Raw genomic sequence first — 17,363 nt, 5'->3', positions numbered from 1 at the left:
TTCTGGAGACCGGCAATAAAAGACTAAGGTCACACTTTACTTTGAGCTCACAGTGTTCAGTCTGACTCTTTCTCCATATACTACAGTTTCCATCTGACCTCATATTTCTGCATATTAACTAAGAGAAGGCAAAGGAGAAAGTGATTCTGACACTGAGGCCATTAAAAGGATCAAAAGGAAAGAGGAAATCCCCAAGGATTTCTTCAATTCTGTGGCCACTTCTATGATAAAAGTAAAATCCATTTGAGAAGGTGAAGCTTGGTACAAGCTGTGTGTAAAACAAAAACAGATCACTAAAATAAAGATCAATTGGTGAAGGATCTTGGCATAATTCTAGTAGTTATGTGCAGAAATCTAGCTCTTACATAAATTGAACTCCTGCTAGCTTCAGTAATGCTCAGACCTTATTCCATTCACTCAAGGAGATTGCTCTGTGATCACTACAGGAAACCATCTCCTCTTTCAGTTTTTCCTGAGAAAGAATCACTTCCCAGACAACTAAAGGATTCAGTTTCATTCCAATACAAATACACACTTCCCTGGTGTTCAAGTGGCTGCCAAAGAGAAACATGCACTGTTTAACTATTACTGTGTTAGCCATCAAAAGTCACAGAGGGTGAAACTGGATAAAGCTGAAAAATGGGCATGGGCACCATGATGCGCACCCATTGAAAGGAGTGTCGACAAAATGTCAAATTTGTGCTGCCTGCTACTTTACATGCTTATAGTACACTGCCCAGCACTGAACATGCTGCTGACAAGTTGTGTGCTCAACAGGGCGCTGAAGTTCTCGATGTTCGCTTTAAGCTAGCCTGCACCACTTAAAGGCAGTCTGCACCTCTTAAAGGTGAGCTGCCTTCTATGGATGCAAAATGTGAAACGTGCCACAGCACTAATCCAAATGGCTCAACAGACCAGGGAAAGAGTCTCGGATGCAGCACGAGGCTTTTATGCAGTGGGTGAACAACTGAAAGAGAGGTCCTCTACCCACAAGGGGCCAGGAGGTCCTCCCGAAAGTATGTGGGATCAGATTGCCGAGGCCATCACTGCCAGCAATTTCGCCCAAGACATGGCACTTGTTGTAGGAGGTAGGCACCTTTAGAATATACCAGAATACTAGGCATTAGGCACCTGCTAGATATATCTAAACGCATATAAGTTTAAAGTGGCCACACATAAAATGGCTGCCCAGGCATGATGGGAAATCAGGTAGTCAAGCTGTGAACTGTTGAATGTTCAATGACCGAGCAATAACCCTGTGAGGCCCACTATAGGAATGCCTTGGATGCAGGATAAGAATAATGAGGAGAGAACCCATCTCCTGTATTCAAGGCCATAAGCCAATTAATTCCCCAGGAGGAAAGAGATAAGAAGGGAACCCATCTCCTGTAAACAAGGTTATAAACCAATATCAATCAGCCCAAGCTGACAAGAGACGAACACATGGTTCCTGAGACATAAGGGTAATTCTATTGGGTGAAAAGAACCTATATGTAATCTATAATCGTTGTGATTGGCTTGTGTCCAGCCGTGATGGGCTGTGTAACTGTAGTAAACTGTTTGTAACTGTTGTGAAACATATAAAAGTGAATGTAACCCTTTGTTCTGTGGAGAGAAGCCTGGACTCAGTCTTGTGATTTCCTCCCCGCTAAGCGTAATAAAGGCCGCATCAGAATTGGAACCGACTCTGAGTGTTGAGTGATTCTTCTGAGAAAACACTAACGCTAACAGCACTAGTGCCCAAAGAAGTTTCATAACCTCAGATGAGTGGTCAAGGTCAGTGGATGCACCCTCAAAAATCCCCTCCTACCAACTGTATCACTAGCCCCACGCACTGCTCAGTGCACAACCTCCACCACCCCCCAGCCACCATCACTCACCTAACAACAATCTCTACCAAACACAAGACACACCTTACTTCATTTCATCCCCTTGGAGGAGACAGTGCCGGCCATTCTTGGCATTGCTGAGCCCTTGGCCAATGGCATGGCTGAAGGAATACAAGATGCCAGTATCCTCATATATTATCCTCCTCACATCCCATTTCCCCCTCATCCCACAATAGCTTCTAATTTACAAGCTGCACATGGTGTAAGCATGCACATCTTGTTTTACCCCACTCCCCTCACCACAACCCTTGTGCCTTCCTCATTTCAGACACCAAAGAAATCCAGCCTGCCCAGCCAATGGTTGAACAATAAAAGGGAGAGGAGAATGAAGAAGAAGAAGAAGAAACACTGTCACTCGATTTCACACTCCCAGCCATCAGTTCCTTGAGGTCGTCCTGAAAGGCTACATGCAGTCTCCCCCACTGAAAGTCAGCAGCTATCCATCGGTCATGCTGTAAGCACTGGGGTAGCACTGTGTAGGAGCACCAGGATAGACAAAGGTTCATGCAAGAGACTCACTAAGGAAATACACATTGCTGATTAGTTGATTTTTTGATGCATATATGGATAAAATTGGATTGGAAAGTTTTTTTTGTTGTGGATTTTATTTCAGCATTGTGGCTGAGAGGATGCTGTGTTGGTCAGTAACAGAAAGAAAGTATGGTGTGGGACAAATGTTGAAAGGGGAATTTGGTTGAGTTCACTGGTACGGCAGGCAGATGATTCGATCATAGAAACAGAGAAACATAGAAAATAGGTGCAGGAGTAGGCCATTTGGCACTTCGAGCCTGCATCACCATTCAATAAGATCATTGCTGATCATTCACCTCAGTACTCCTTTCCTGCTTTCTCTCCATATCCCTTGATCTCTTTAGCCGTAAGGGCCATAGCTAACTCCCTCTTGAATATATCCAGCAAACTGGCATCAACAACTCTCTGCACTCGGGAATTCCACAGGTTAGCAACTCATGAGTGAAGAAGTTTCTCCTCATCTCGGTCCTAAATGGCTTACCCCTTATCCTTAGACTGTGTCCTCTGGTTCTGGACTTCCCCAACATCGGGAACATTGTTCCTGCATCTAACCTGTCCAGTCCTATCAGAATTTTATATATTTCTATGAGATCCCCTCTCATCCCTCTAAGCTCCAGTGAATACAGGCCTAGTCGATCCAATCTCTCCTCATATGTCACTCCTGCCATCCCGGGAATCAGTCTGGTGAACCTTCGCTGCACTCCTTCAATAGCAAGAACGTCCTTCCTCAGATTAGGAGACGACCAAAACTGAACACAATATTCCAAGTGAGGCCTCACCAAGGCCCTGTACAACTGCAGTAAGACCTCCCTGCTCCTATATTCAAATCCCCTAGCTATGAAGGCCAACAAATCATTTGCCTTCTTCACCGCTTGCTGTACCTGCATGCCAACTTTCAATGACTGATGTACCATGACACCCAGGTCTTGTTGCACCTCCCCTTTTCCTAATCTGCCGCCATTCAGATAATATTCTGCCTTTGTGATTTTGCCTCCAAAGTGGATAAACTCACATTTATTCACATTATATTGCATCTGCCATGCATTTGCCCACTCACCTAACCTGCCCAAGTCACCCTGCAGCCTCTTAGCATCCTTCTCACAGCTCACACCGCCATCCAGCTATATTGGGTTTACCGCCTTTGAGAGGAAGTGGAGTGCAAAATCTCGGGCTCCACTTCCTTTTGGAGCTGGGACCGAGGCGCAAAGGAACACAAATTTTCCAGCGCTATGGGAGTACCAAGCTGCCGACTCTGCAGGAGGGAGAAGGGGCAGTAAATTGCCGGGTTGCACGGAATCCATAATCTGCAATCAAGACGGTCGCGACCGGTAAGTCGGCCATTTTTAAATTTTTCACTGCCGCACCTCCCCTATAATTTTTGCCCCACGAGCGGCCTACAGCCCGCGGCAGCTTCATGGGGCACGACCAAATTTTTACTGCGGGGTGCAAAACGGGTCACTGTGTATGGTGTTGACATCGCCATCGCCGGTGCAGCAGCCCAGGGCTCTACCGGTAGGAGCAGGGTGAGTGGGAGTTTGTAGTGGCACCGCGCCCAGATGAAAAGTCATGTGTGTCCAATGGGAGACACAAACGACCTGAATTTTCCCCCTGAAGTATCTACCATGGCCCCAAAATTACTGAGAGATTCTACTGTAACTTCGGCAGGAGACCAACAGAACTCCTAAGGAAACGGGAGAGACCTGGTTACGAAGATTACGCTGTTTCTACCAGTTTCCATGTTGCCTTGTAAATGGCAGAACCTCCATCCACCCCTTACAAGGCAAGTCATGGACATGGGGTGAGACCAGGGCTGGGAGTTCGCTAAGCTGGGAGTTCCTTCTCCTGAGCCTCAATCAGGACCTGGCGTTTTAGTGGTGATCGGTATAGCAAGAAACATGAGGTGTAATGGCCAAAAACAAGGATGAATGTGGGCCCCCACTGCTGGTGGGAGTGATGGAGGGAAGAGTCCCGTGCAGCCCCCTCCTAACCTGGCTAACTGTTCAAATTTCAGGTGGCATGGGGCAGGAAAATGCCAATGAAGCGCGCCGAGGGGCACTATATATTGTGTTCCAACAAAGTGAGGCTGCACTCAGGGAGGTTAAAGTAACAGTGACCTCAGTCTTTATAAGACACTCCAGAGTGAGGAACAGGCCTTAGGGGCCAGTTTATATACAGTGCTCCCAAGGGATGCTGGGATCCCTTGGGACTTCAGGGGATGAGCTCCCTGGTGGCAGAACATGGGAGTGCATGTTTTACAGATACACATCACTCCCCCCCCCTCAAAGTCAAAGTGAAAACTATTTACAAGGTGAGGCGGTCGGGAGCCTTTCTTTCCCTGATGGACCGCCTCGGTACAAATGTCTGTTCTGGTGTGTTGGCTGTGCCCTCGCTGGGCTGGTGTGTTGGCTGTGCCCTGCAGGGCTGCTAGGTGAGCCTGGCCACGCTGGTCTGTTGGGCGTGATGGGTTCGATTTCCTGGTCCGGCATGGTGTCGTTGATCCTTTGGGTGTGTGTTGTGGGCTCGAAAAAGGTGGTGTCTGCTGTGGGTTGTTCAGGGCAGTCTGTGAACCGCAGCCTCGTTTGGTCCAGGTGCTTTCTGCAAATTTGTCCATTGTCTAGTTTGACTACAAACACCCTATTCCCTTCTTGAGCTATCACCGTGCCCGCGATACACTTGGCATCATGTCCATAGTTTAGCACATACACAGGGTCATTCAGATTAATTTCCCGTGACACAGTGGCGGGACCATCGTTTACACTTTGTTGCTGCCGCGTGCTCTCTATCTGATCATGCAGGTTGGGGTGAACCAGAGAGAGTCTGGTTTTAAGTGTCCTTTTCATGAGTAGCTCAGCCGGGGGCACCCCTATGAGCGAGTGGGGTCTTGTGCGCTAGCTGAGCAGTACTCAAGACAGGCGGGTTTGGAGTGAGCCTTCTATGACTCGTTTATGGCTCTGCTTGATGGTTTGTACTGCCCGCTCTGCCTGCCGATTGGAGGCTGGTTTAAACGGGGCCGAGGTGACATGTTTGATCCCATTGCGGGTCATGAATTCTTTAAATTCGGCATTGGTGAAACATGGCCCGTTGTCACTGACCAGTATGTCAAGCAGGCCGTGGATGGCAAACATGGCCCTCAGGCTTTCAATGGTGGCGGTGGCGGTGCTTCCCGACATTATTTCGCATTCAATCCATTTTGAAAAAGCATCCACCACCACCAGGAACATTTTACCGAGAAACGGGCCCGTATAGTCGACATGGATCCTCGACCATGGTCTGGAGGGCCAGGACCACAAACATAGTGGTGCCTCTCTGGGCGCGTTGCTCAACTGAGCACATACGCTGCATTGCCGGACACAGGACTCTAAGTCAGAGTCGATACCGGGCCACCACACGTGGGATCTGGCTATCGCTTTCATCATTACTATACCCAGGTGTGTGCTGTGGAGATCCGAGATGAAGGTCTCCCTGCCCATTTTTGGTAACACTAAGCAGTTACCCCACAACAGGCAGTCTGCCTGAATGGACAGCTCATCCTTTCGCCACTGGAACGGCTTGATTGGCTCTTGCATTTCAATAGGGATGCTGGCCCAGCTCCCATGCAGTACACAGTTTTTTACTAGGGACAGCAGAGGATCTTGGCTGGTTCAAGTCGTAATCTGGTGGGCCGTGACAGGTGATTTATCATTTTCAAACACTTCCATGACCATCAACAAGTCTGCGGGCTGCGCCACAACCAACAAGTTTGCAGGCTGCGCCATTTCCTCCCTCATGGTGGGCAATGGTAGCCGACTGAGAGCATCCGCACAGTTCTCGGTGTCTGGCCTGTGGCGGATGGTATAGTTATACGCTGATAGCATGAGTGCCCACCTTTGTATGCGGGCTGAGGCATTAGTATTTATCCCCTTGTTTTCAGTGAACAGGGATGTGAGGGGCTTGTGATCAGTTTCCAGCTCAAATTTGAGGCCAAACAGGTACTGATGCATTTTCTTTACCCCGAACACACACGCTAATGCCTCTTTCTCAATCACATTGTAGGCCCTCTCGGCCTTACACGAGCCCCTGGAAGCATAGGCGACAGGTTGCAACTTCCCCGCAACATTAGCTTGTTGTAATACACACCCGACTCCTTACGACGGCGCGTCACATGCTAGCACAAGTCTTTTACACGGGTTATACAATACAAGCAGCTTGTTGGAGCATAAAATGTTTCTGGCTTTCTCAAAAGCAATTACTTGCTTTTTTCCCCATACCAAGTTCTCACCTTTGTGCAATAACACATGTAGGGGCTCTAAAAGGGTGCTTAACCCCGGTAGAAAGTTACCAAAATAGTTGAGGAGTCCCAGGAACAACCGCAGCTGTGTGACTTTCTGTGGCCTGGGAGCGTTCCTGATGGCCTCTGTCTTGGTGTCTGTGGGCCGAATGCTGTCCGCCGCGATCTTTATCCACTTCTGTTACCATGAGACTCCAGGATGGTATGTTGCCTCCCTGGTGCAAGGGTCAAGGATGTCTCGGAGCAGGTGCAGGACATTCTGAAAAGGGAGGGTGAACAGCCAGTTGCCGTGGTGTATATAAGTACCAACGATGTAGGTAAAAAACGGGATGAGGTCCTACGAGACGAATTTAGGGAGCTAGGAGTTAAATTAAAAAGTAGGACCTCAAAAGTAGTAATCTCAGGATTGCTAGCAGTGCCACGTGCTAGTCAGAGTAGGAATCGCAGAATAGCTCAGATGAATATGTGCTTTGAGCAGTGGTGCAGAAAGGAGGGATTCAAATTCCTGGGACATTGGAACCGATTCTGGGGGAGGTGGGACCAGTACAAACCGGACGGTCTGCACCTGGGCAGGCCGGAACCAATGTCCGAGGGGGAGTGTTTGCTGTGCTGTTTGGGAGGAGTTAAACTAATATGGCAGGGGAATGGGAATCTATGCAGGGAGACAGAGGGAAATAAAATGGGAGCAGAAGCAAAAGATAGAAAGGAGAATAGTAAAAGTGGAGGGCAGCGAAACCCAAGGCAAAAAAGAAAAGGGCCACTTTACAGCAGAATTCTAAAGGGTCAAAGTGTGTTAAAAAGACAAGCCTGAAGGCTCTGTGCCTCAATGCAAGGAGTATTCGGAAAAAGGTGGACGAACTAACTGCGCAGATAGCAGTTAACGGCTATGTGATTGGCATCACGGAGACATGGCTCCAAGGTTACCAAGGCTTGGAACTCATCATCCAGGGGTATTCAGCATTTAGGAAGGATAGACAGAAAGGAAAAGGAGGCGGGGTGGCGTTGCTGGTTAAAGAGGAAATTAATGCAATTGTAAGGAAGGACATTAGCTTGGATGATGTGGAATCGGTATGGGTAGAGCTACGGAATACCAAAGGGCAGAAACGCTACTGGGAGTTGTGTACAGGCCACCACATAGTAGTAGTGAGGTTGGGGACAGCATCAAACAAGAAACAAGGGAGGTGTGCAATAAAGGTACGGCAGTAATCATGGGCGACTTTAATCGACATATTGATTGGGCTAACCTAACTGGTAACAATGCGGTGGAGGAGGATTTCCTGGAGTGTATTAGGGATGGTTTTCTCGACCAATATGTCATGGAACCAACCAGAGAGCTGGCCATCCTAGACTGGCTGATGTGTAATGAGAAGGGATTAATTAGCAATCTTGTTGTGCGAGGCCCCTTAGGGAAGAGTGACCATAATATGGTAAAATTCTTTATTAAGATGGATAGTGACAAAGTTAATTCAGAAACTAGGGTCCTGAACTTAAGGAAAGGTAACTTTGATGGTATGAAGTGCGAATTGGCTAGATTAGACTGGCAAATGATACTTAAAGGGTTGACGGTGGATGGGCAATGGCAAACCTTTAAAGATCATATGGACGAACTTCAACAATTGTACATCCCTGTCTGGAGTAAAAATAAAATGGGGAAGGTGGCTCAACTGTGGCTAACAAGGGAAATTAAGGATAGTGTTAAATCCAAGGAAGAGGCATACAAATTAGCCAGAAAAAGTAGCAAGCCGGAGGACTGGGAGAAATTTAGAATACAGCACAGGAGGACAAAGGGTTTCATTAAGAAGGGGAAAACAGAGTACGAGAGGAAGCTTGCTGGAAACATAAAAAAATGACTGCAAAAGCATCTGTAGATAGGTGAAGAGAAAAAGATTAGCGAAGACAAACGTTGGTCCCTTACAGTCGGATTCGGGTGAACTTATAATGGTTTACAATGAAATGGCAGACCAATTCAACAAGTACTTTGGTTCTGTCTTCACAAAGGAAGACACAAATAACCTTCCCGATGTACTAGGGGTCCAAAGGTCAAGTGAAAAGGAGGAATTGAAGGATATCCTTATTAGGCGGGCAATTGTGTTAGGGAAATTGACGGGATTGAAGGCCGATAAATCCTCAGGGCCTGATAGTCTACATCCCAGAGTACTTAAGGAAATGGCCCTAGAAATAGTGGATGCATTGGTGATAATCTTCCAACAGTCTATCGACTCTGGATCAGTTCCTATGGACTGGAGGGTTGCTAATGTAACACCACTTTTTTAAAAAGGAGAGAGAGAAAACGAGTAATTATAGACCAGTTAGCCTGCCATCAGTAGTGGGGAAAATGTTGGAATCAATCAGTCAAGATGAAATAGCAGCACATTTGGAAAGTAGTGTTAGGATTGGTCCAAGTCAGCATGGATTTATGAAGAGGAAAACATGCTTGACAAATCTTCTGGAATTTTTTGAGGATGTAACTAGTAGAGTGGACAGGGGAGAACCAGTGGATGTGGTGTATTTGGACTTTCAAAAGGCTTTTGACAAGGCCCCACACAAGAGATTGGTGTGCAAAATCAAAGCACATGGTATTGGGGGTAATATACTGACATGGATAAAGAACTGGTTGGCAGACAGGAAGCAGAGAGTCGGGATTAACGGGTCCTTTTCAGAATAGCAGGCAGTGACTAGTGGAGTGCTGCAGGGCTCAGTGCTGGGACCCCAGCTCTTTACAATATAGATTAATGATTTAGATGATGGAATTGAGTGTAATATCTCCAAGTTTGCAGTTGACACTAAAGTGGGTGACGATGTGAGCTGTGAGGAGGACGCCAAGAGGCTGCAGGGTGATTTGGACAGATTAGGCGATTGGGCAAATACATGGCAAATGCAGTATAATGTGGATAAATGTGAGTTTATCCACTTTGGGGGCAAAAACACGAAGGCAGAATATTATCTGAATGGCGGCAGATTAGGAAAAGGGGAGGTGCAGCGAGAGCTGGGTGTCATGATTCATCAGACATTGAAGATTGGCTTGCAGGTACAGCAGGCGATGAAGAAGGCAAGTGGTATGTTGGCCTTCATAGCAAGGGGATTTGAGTATAGGAGCAAGGAAGTCTTACTGCAGTTGTACAGGGCCTTGGTGAGGTCCCACCTGGAATATTGTGTTCAGTTTTGGTCTCCTAATCTGAGGAAGGACGTTCTTGCTATTGAGGGAGTGCAGCGGAGGTTCACCAGACTGATTCCTGGGATGGCAGGACTGACATATGAGGAGAGACTGGATCGACTGGGCCTGTATTCACTGGAGTTTAGAAGGATGAGAGGGGATCTCATAGAAACATATAAAATTCTGACGGGACTGGACAGGTTAGATGCAGAAAGAATGTTCCCGATGTTGGGGAAGTCCAGAACCAGGGGACATAGTCTTAGGATAAGGGGTAAGCCATTTAGAACTGAGATGAGGAGGAACTTCTTCACTCAGAGTTGTTAACTTATGGAATTCCCTGCCGCAGAGAGTTGTTGATGCCAGTTCATTGGATATATTCAAGAGGGAGTTAGATATGGCCCTTGTGGCTAAAGGGATCAAGGGGTATGGAGAGAAAGTAGGAATGGGGTACTGAAGGAATGATCAGCCATGATCTTATTGAATGGTGGTGCAGGCTCAAAGGGCCGGATGGCCCACTCCTGCACCTATTTTCTATGTTTCTATTTTGACCTCTTCAGCTGCGGCCCTACGCGATCCAGTCGCTGGAGGACCTCCTCCAGGTTTTGTAGATGCTCTTTGGTGTCCCGACCCGTGACAAATATGTCGACCTGAAAGACCACCATGTGTGGTACCGTCTTGAGTAGGTTCTCCATGTTTCTCTGGAAGATCGCTGCAGCCGACCGAATTCCAAACAGGCATCTGTTTTAGATGAACAGTCCCTTCTGCGTGTTGATGCAGGTGAGGCCCTTCGAAGACTCCTCCAGCTCCTGCATCATGTAGGCCGAAGTTAGGTCGAGCTTGGTGAACATCTTGCCTCCTGCCAGCGTCGCAAATAGGTCGTCTGCCTTAGGTAGCGGGTATTGGTCCTGTAGCGAGAAATTATTAATAGTTACTTTATAATCGCCGCAAATCCCGACCATGCCATCACTTTTGAGTACTGGAACAATTGAGCTGGCCCACTCGCTGAATTCCACTGGGGAGATGATGCCCTCGCGTTGCAGCCTGTCCAGCTCAATTTCCACTCTCTCCCTCATCATGTGAGGTACCGCTCGCGCCTTGTGGTGAATGGGTCCGTGCCTCTGGGACCAAGTGGATCTGCACCTTCGCCCCGGAAAAGTTTCCAATGCCTGGCTCAAAAAGGGAAGGAAATTTGTTAAGAACCTGGGTACATGAGGCCTCATCGACATGTGATGGCGCTCGGATGTCATCCCAGTTCCAGCGGATTTTGCCCAGCCAGCTACATTCAAGCAGTGTGGGGCCATCGCCCAGGACAATCCAGAGTGGCAGTTCGTGCACCGTGCCCTCATAGGTGACCTTGACCATGGCGCTGCCCAGCACAGTGATAAGCTCTTTGGTGTACGTTCTTAGTTTCGTGTAGATGGGGCTCAGGGCTGATCTGAATGCCTTGTTGCACCACATTCTCTCAAACATCTTTTTAAAATGGATTGGTTAGCGCCAGTGTCCAGTTCCATGGCTATGGGTAAGCCATTCACTTTTACATTTAGCATTATAGGTGGACATTTCGTCGAAAATGTGTGCACCCCGTGTACTTCAGCATCTGCCTCCTCTCTGAGGCTCGAAATTGCTTTGATCCACCATGGACCGATCTTCCTCTGCCACGAGGTGGTTAGCAGGTTTTGCAGAGCTTGCAGCTCGTTTGCAAGCTTGTTGGAGGTGCCCCTTGTTCCACAGCTCTTGCAAACATACCCTTTGAAGCGGCATGAATGGGCTGAATGGAAGCTTCCACAACACCAACAAGGTGTGAATTGCCTTGCATTCATCCTTTGTTGGGGGCTGAGTCATCTGGGTCACCTGAGGCCTGCTGGCAGTTGCAGACTCGTGGGTTCTGCTCTGTACATTTCTGCTCGCAAACACAGTTCCAGTTAATTTCTGAACATTGCTAGCACTTGTGTGCTGAGAGATTTGCTTGGCGTTATCACTGGTGGACATAAATGCCTGTGCTATCGCAATAGCTTTACTGAGGGTCAGAGTCTCTACAGTCAAAAGTTTTCGTAGGATGGTCTCGTGGCCAATGCCCAGTACAAAAAAGTCTCTGAGCATTTGCTCCAGGTTGCCATCAAACTCACATTGTCCTGCAAGTCGCCTTAGCTCGGTGATGTAGCTCGCCACTTTCTGACCTTCAGATCGCTGGCACGTGTAGAACCGATACCTCGCCATCAGCACGCTCTCCCTCGGGTTAAGATGCTCCCGAACCAGTGTACACAACTGCTCATACAACTTATCTGTGGGTTTCACCGGCACGAGAAGATTCTTCATGAGGCTGTAGGTCGGTGCCCCGCAGATTGTGAGGAGGACCGCTCTCCTTTTTGCAGCGCTTCCTTCTCCCTCCAGCTCGTTGGCTACAAAGTACTGATCTAGCCGTTTGACATAGTCTTCCCAGTCCTCACCCTCCGAGAACTTCTCCAGGATGCCCACAGTTTGCTGCATCTTTGCATTGGATTCGTTTTCTCGTCGCCAGTTATTGTGTTCCTCACACAATGAGGCTGCACACAGGGAGGTTAAAGTAAGTGACCTCAGTCTTTAATAAGACACTCCAGAGTGAGGAACAGGCCTTCGGGGCCGGCTTATATACAGTGCTCCCAAGGGATGCTGGGATCCCTTGGGACTTCAGGAGATGAGCTCCCTGGTGGCGGAACAAGGGAGTGCATGCTTTACCGATACACAACACTAGACAAGGCCTATTCAAGTGAAGTGCCATTCCACAGTTTCTGCAAACGACAAAGTGATTAGAATTGAAGGCCACCAGTAGCTGCTTCCAGCAGGGTTAATGCGGAATTTCGGGGCCCATGTATCTATTGCAGGCGAGGGATATGTTACATGTCTGATCCAGGTGCAGATATATATTCATGTCTGTTACCTAAGTTGTATACATCACATATTTGTTGCAGTTAAAGGGTATGTTTCATATTTGATCATGATGTATGTGTATCACGTCAGAATACAGGAGGATTGTTTTGGCCAAAGGGTGAAAACAGGCACTAAATGGGTGTATTGATAATGTGACACACCTTTTTGAAAGTCCGGATTTAACGCACAATTTTGGTTCTAATTGGTGATTACCATCATTTGAACTTGCCTGGAGGAAGTAAAACAGATACCTGCTGGTTTCACACTCAAGTGCTGATGAGACGCAATTTTCGTGGAGCAATATATGTGGGTTCCTCGTACCCACTTCCACTGGCAGTGTGGAGTGCTCAGTGGCACCCAGTAGCACATTGCAAGATGGTTCAGGGACCCAGGGAGAGGATACACAGATTCTCGGATGCGGCACTGCAGGTCCTGGTGGAGGAGGTTCAGAGGAGGAGGGAAGTCCTGTACACACGGCGGGGAGGACGGCGCCTCGCCCTCCTGTCCCTCTCTCCCGCAGCAGCTGGTGCTGCTCTGCCTCATGTCCTCCTCCCATTCCTTGTCCAGACCTAGGGGGACCCGAAGCAAGATGTCCAAGACCCAGCACTCCCTTTCTCCTGGTGGCTCCTATAAGGTGGAGTAGCACAGCACTCACTCTTTTTAGGAGAAGTCCTCAGAGAATTTCTGGAATAAATGTTCGAGTGTTGGTGAGGTCTGGACAAAGTGTCCCAGAAAGTCTCTCAATGTGTTTCAGAGCTCCAGCAGCAATGAACATGAAATAGTGAGTATCCCTTTAAACTTGAAATCAACATCAGCACCGTGTTTACTCCCTGACAGCTGGTCGTTGTTAGGAGAGGGCGTTGGGTGAAGCACTATCCACCAAAATACTGTGCAGCTGTTCCGAGTGCAAGCTTTGCCAAAATGGCATTTCAGGTTATGACCACATTTTGACCATCTCGGAGACTCTTTAGCACCGAAAGTATTCAGGGAAAATTGCCCCTTTCATGTTCATTCCAAATGCAAGATAAATCAGCTTACTTGTTTTAGCTGTGGGATATATCACATGCCTGTCCAAATGGAAAATATATCACCTATGTCCCAGATGCAGACTATGTCATGTGTTTTTGCAGATACAGGGTATAACATGGTCATTGTATGGACACAAATGCACCCACATTCACACATATCCACGAAGAGGAATTGGATTGTGATCATAAGAACATAACATAAGAAATAGGAACAGGAGTGGGCCATATGACCCCTCGAGCCTGCTCCGCCATTCAATAAGATCATAGCTGATCTGACATGGACTCAGCTCCACTTCCCCGCCTGCTCCCCATAACCCCTTATCGTTTAAGAAACTGTCTATTTCTGTCTTAAATTTATTCAATGTCCCAGCTTCCACAGCTCCCTGAGGCAGCGAATTCTACAGATTTACAACCCTCTGAGAGAAGACATTTCTTCTCATCTCTGTTTTAAATGGGTGGCCCCATATTCTAAGATCATGGCCTCTAGTTCTAGTCTCCCCAATCAGTGGAAACATCCTCTCTGCATCCACCTTGTCAAGCATCCTCATAATCTTACACATTTCGATAAGATCATCTCTCATTCTTCTGAACTCCAATGAGTAGAGGCCTAACCTACTCAACCTTTCCTCATAAGTCAACCCCCTCATCCCTGGAATCAACCTAATGAACCTTTCTCCGAACTGCCTCCAAAACAAGTATATCTTTTCATAAATATGGAAACCAAAACTGCACGCAATATTCGAGGTGTGGCCTCACCAAAATCCTGTATAGCTGTAGCAAGACTTCCCTGCTTTTGGCCAAGGTACCATTGGCATTCCTGATCACTTGCTGTACCTGCATACTATCCTTTTGTGTTTCATGCACAAGTACCCCCAGGTCCCGCTGTACTGCAGCACTTTGCAATCTTTCTCCACTTAAATAATTATTTGCTCTTTGATTTTTTTCTGCCGAAGTGCATGGCCTCACACTTTCCAACATTATACTCCATCTGCCAAACTTTTGCCCACTCACTTAGCCTGGCTATGTCCTTGTGCAGATTTTTTGTGTCCTGCTCACACGTTGCTTTTCCTCCCATCTTTGTATCGTCAGCAAACTTGGCAACATTACACTCAGTCCCCTCTTCCAAGTCGTTAATATAGATTGTAAATAGTTGGGGTCCCAGCACTGATCCCTGTGGCACCTCACTATTTACTGATTGCCAACCAGAGAATTAACCATTTATCCCGACTCTCCGTTTTCTGTTAGTTAGTCAATCCTCTATCCATGCTAATATATTACCCCCAACCCCGTGAACTTTTATCTTGTGCAATAACCTTTTATGTGGCACCTTGTCAAATGGCTTCTGGAAGTCCAAATACACCACATCCACTGGTTCCCCTTTATCCACCCTGTTCATTACATTCTCAAAGAACTCCAGCAAATTTGTCAAACATGACTTCCCCTTCATAAATCCATGCTGACTCTGCCTGACCAAATTTTGCTTAGCCAAATGTCCTGCTACTGCTTCTTTAATAATGGACTCCAACATTTTCCCAACCACAGATATTAGGCTAACTGGTCTATCGTTTCCTGCTTTTTGTCTGCCTCCTTTTTTAAATAGGGGCATTACATTTGCAATTTTCCAATCTGCTGGGACCTCCCCAGAATCCAGGGAATTTTGGTAAATTACAACCAATGCATCAGGACTCTGAATGCTGAGCAGTTTTCCTTCCCTAATCTCGGGTCACTGAAGCAAATTGTACTGTTCCTACTATCACTCGGCTAAAATCAACACAGGGTTATCTTGCTGAGCCATTAGATGAACCTTGATACAAAAGCAAAATACTGCGGATGCTGGATCTGGAATAAAAACAGAAAATTCTGGAAATCTCAGCAGGTCAGGCAGCATCTGTGGAGATGAAGCAGAGTTCATCTTCCAGGTTGATAAACCTTGATCTGGGTCTTTACAATACTAGGAGGCACAGATAATTGATTTAAGGTTATTTAAGTTAAACTATGGTGACAAACCTCGAGGACATAACTGGAAAAATTACAAGTCAGAAGTGAAACCAGAGGTAAATAAAATTGTTTCACTGCAGAGTACTAAATAAACTCCTCTAACAAAAATGATTGATATTGTCTTGATTGGCTCTTTCGAAAAGGAACTGGATGAATATTTGGTTCAGAATATGATTAAAGGTAATTGCTGAGAATTTTCTCAGCGGTTCTTCCCACAGCCGAGAAATTGGCCTCCTTAGCACCTCCCATTATTGCCTCCGAAGGGGGGCGCTAACCAGGTACCGACCGGGCGAGTCCATAACATCGACTCCCGCCATATTTGGCGGGCCGTTTGCGTCGGCAGTATGCTGCTGCAGCCCGATCTCCTTCGCCCGGAGACCGTGACATCATCGTCGGCAGTGTCCCGCACCCTAACTTGGGTTCCGTCCCCTGCAGCATCGCCGGACGAAAACACTGACAGCTGCAGGAACCGGCCATCGGGAGGCCGCATTCTTCGGGGGCGATGATTAAAGGTGAGGTGGCTGAGGTAAGTTTAAAAAAAATGTAACTGCTCTCTTTCAGGTTTGTTGCCGTTATTCTCTGCCCGTGATCGATCAGCCCGGCACTCTGCTTTAGTGTATCGGGCTGATTGGGCCGGATCACGGTTGCTATTGAGGAGAAGCTAAGTTTTTATTTTGCAGAGCCTGCAGCGATGGTCCTCACCTTTAAAGGAGGGAAGGAGCTTGTCAATGTGGCAGCGGTACACGGCCCAGTGTGCAGCGCTGCTCAACTCACCATCCCGCCCGCTGCCTCTTGAGCTCCAGGAAGGAAGTGGCGCACCTGATTTAGCGCTTCCACTTCCTTCCTGGAGCGCGACCCCCAAATATTTTTTCAAACAGAGAAAGATTAGCGCCTGGTACTCATTTTTTCTACTTTAAAATTTAAATCCCGAATTTCTCCTCCCATAACTTCGCTGGAATATCACTGAAGAAACCCCAAATAAATTTGTAAACGGGGTTACCACCTATTTTCTGCGAAAGCTGATCGAAAGAACCCACGAGGAAGTTCCCAGCATATGTGTTGAAATGCAGACAGTCAGATATTCTATGGGAAACTATGCTTCAGTTCAGAATAATGAGGATCACAGAACTGAATAACTCTGCTGCTTGTATCCTGACTCGCACCAAGTCTCGTTCACCCATCTGTGCTCACTGACCGACTCTAGCTACTGGTCTGGCAACACCTCATTTTAAAAGTCTCATCATTGTTTTCAAATCCCTCCATGGCCTCACCCCTCCCTATCTCTATAACCTCCTCCAGCCCTACAACCCTCCGAGATCTCTGTGTTCCTCCAAATTTGGCCTCTTGCACATCCATGATTTTCATTGCTTCACCATTGGTGGCATGCCTTCAGCTGCCTAGGCCCTAAGCTCTGGAGTTCCCTCCCTAAACCTCCCTGCCTCTCTACCTCTTTATCCTTCCTGAAAACCTACCTTTTTGACCAAGCTTTTGGTCGCCTGCCCTAATATTTCTTTCTGTGGCTCAGTGTCAAATTTTATTTCTGTGAAGCACCTTGGAAAATTTTACTGCATTAAAGGCACTACACAATT

The 17,363-nt window shown here is 47.2% G+C and overlaps 1 long non-coding RNA gene across 2 annotated transcripts in view; it reads right to left on the bottom strand.

Annotated features, from left to right (window-relative positions):
- LOC139227030 (uncharacterized) overlaps nucleotides 1-16,567 on the bottom strand; it is a 134,785-nt gene extending 118,218 nt beyond the window's left edge. For both annotated transcript variants that reach the window (XR_011587356.1, XR_011587355.1), the window contains exon 1: nucleotides 16,477-16,567. This is a non-coding gene — a long non-coding RNA (uncharacterized lncRNA). The remainder of the gene's footprint in view (nucleotides 1-16,476) is intronic.
- Between the last annotated feature and the right edge of the window lie 796 nt (nucleotides 16,568-17,363).

Source organism: Pristiophorus japonicus, chromosome 16 (assembly GCF_044704955.1).
Source record: "Pristiophorus japonicus isolate sPriJap1 chromosome 16, sPriJap1.hap1, whole genome shotgun sequence".
In the NCBI taxonomy this organism is placed as follows: Eukaryota; Metazoa; Chordata; class Chondrichthyes; family Pristiophoridae; genus Pristiophorus; species Pristiophorus japonicus.
This window is presented reverse-complemented; position numbering and strand designations above follow the sequence as displayed.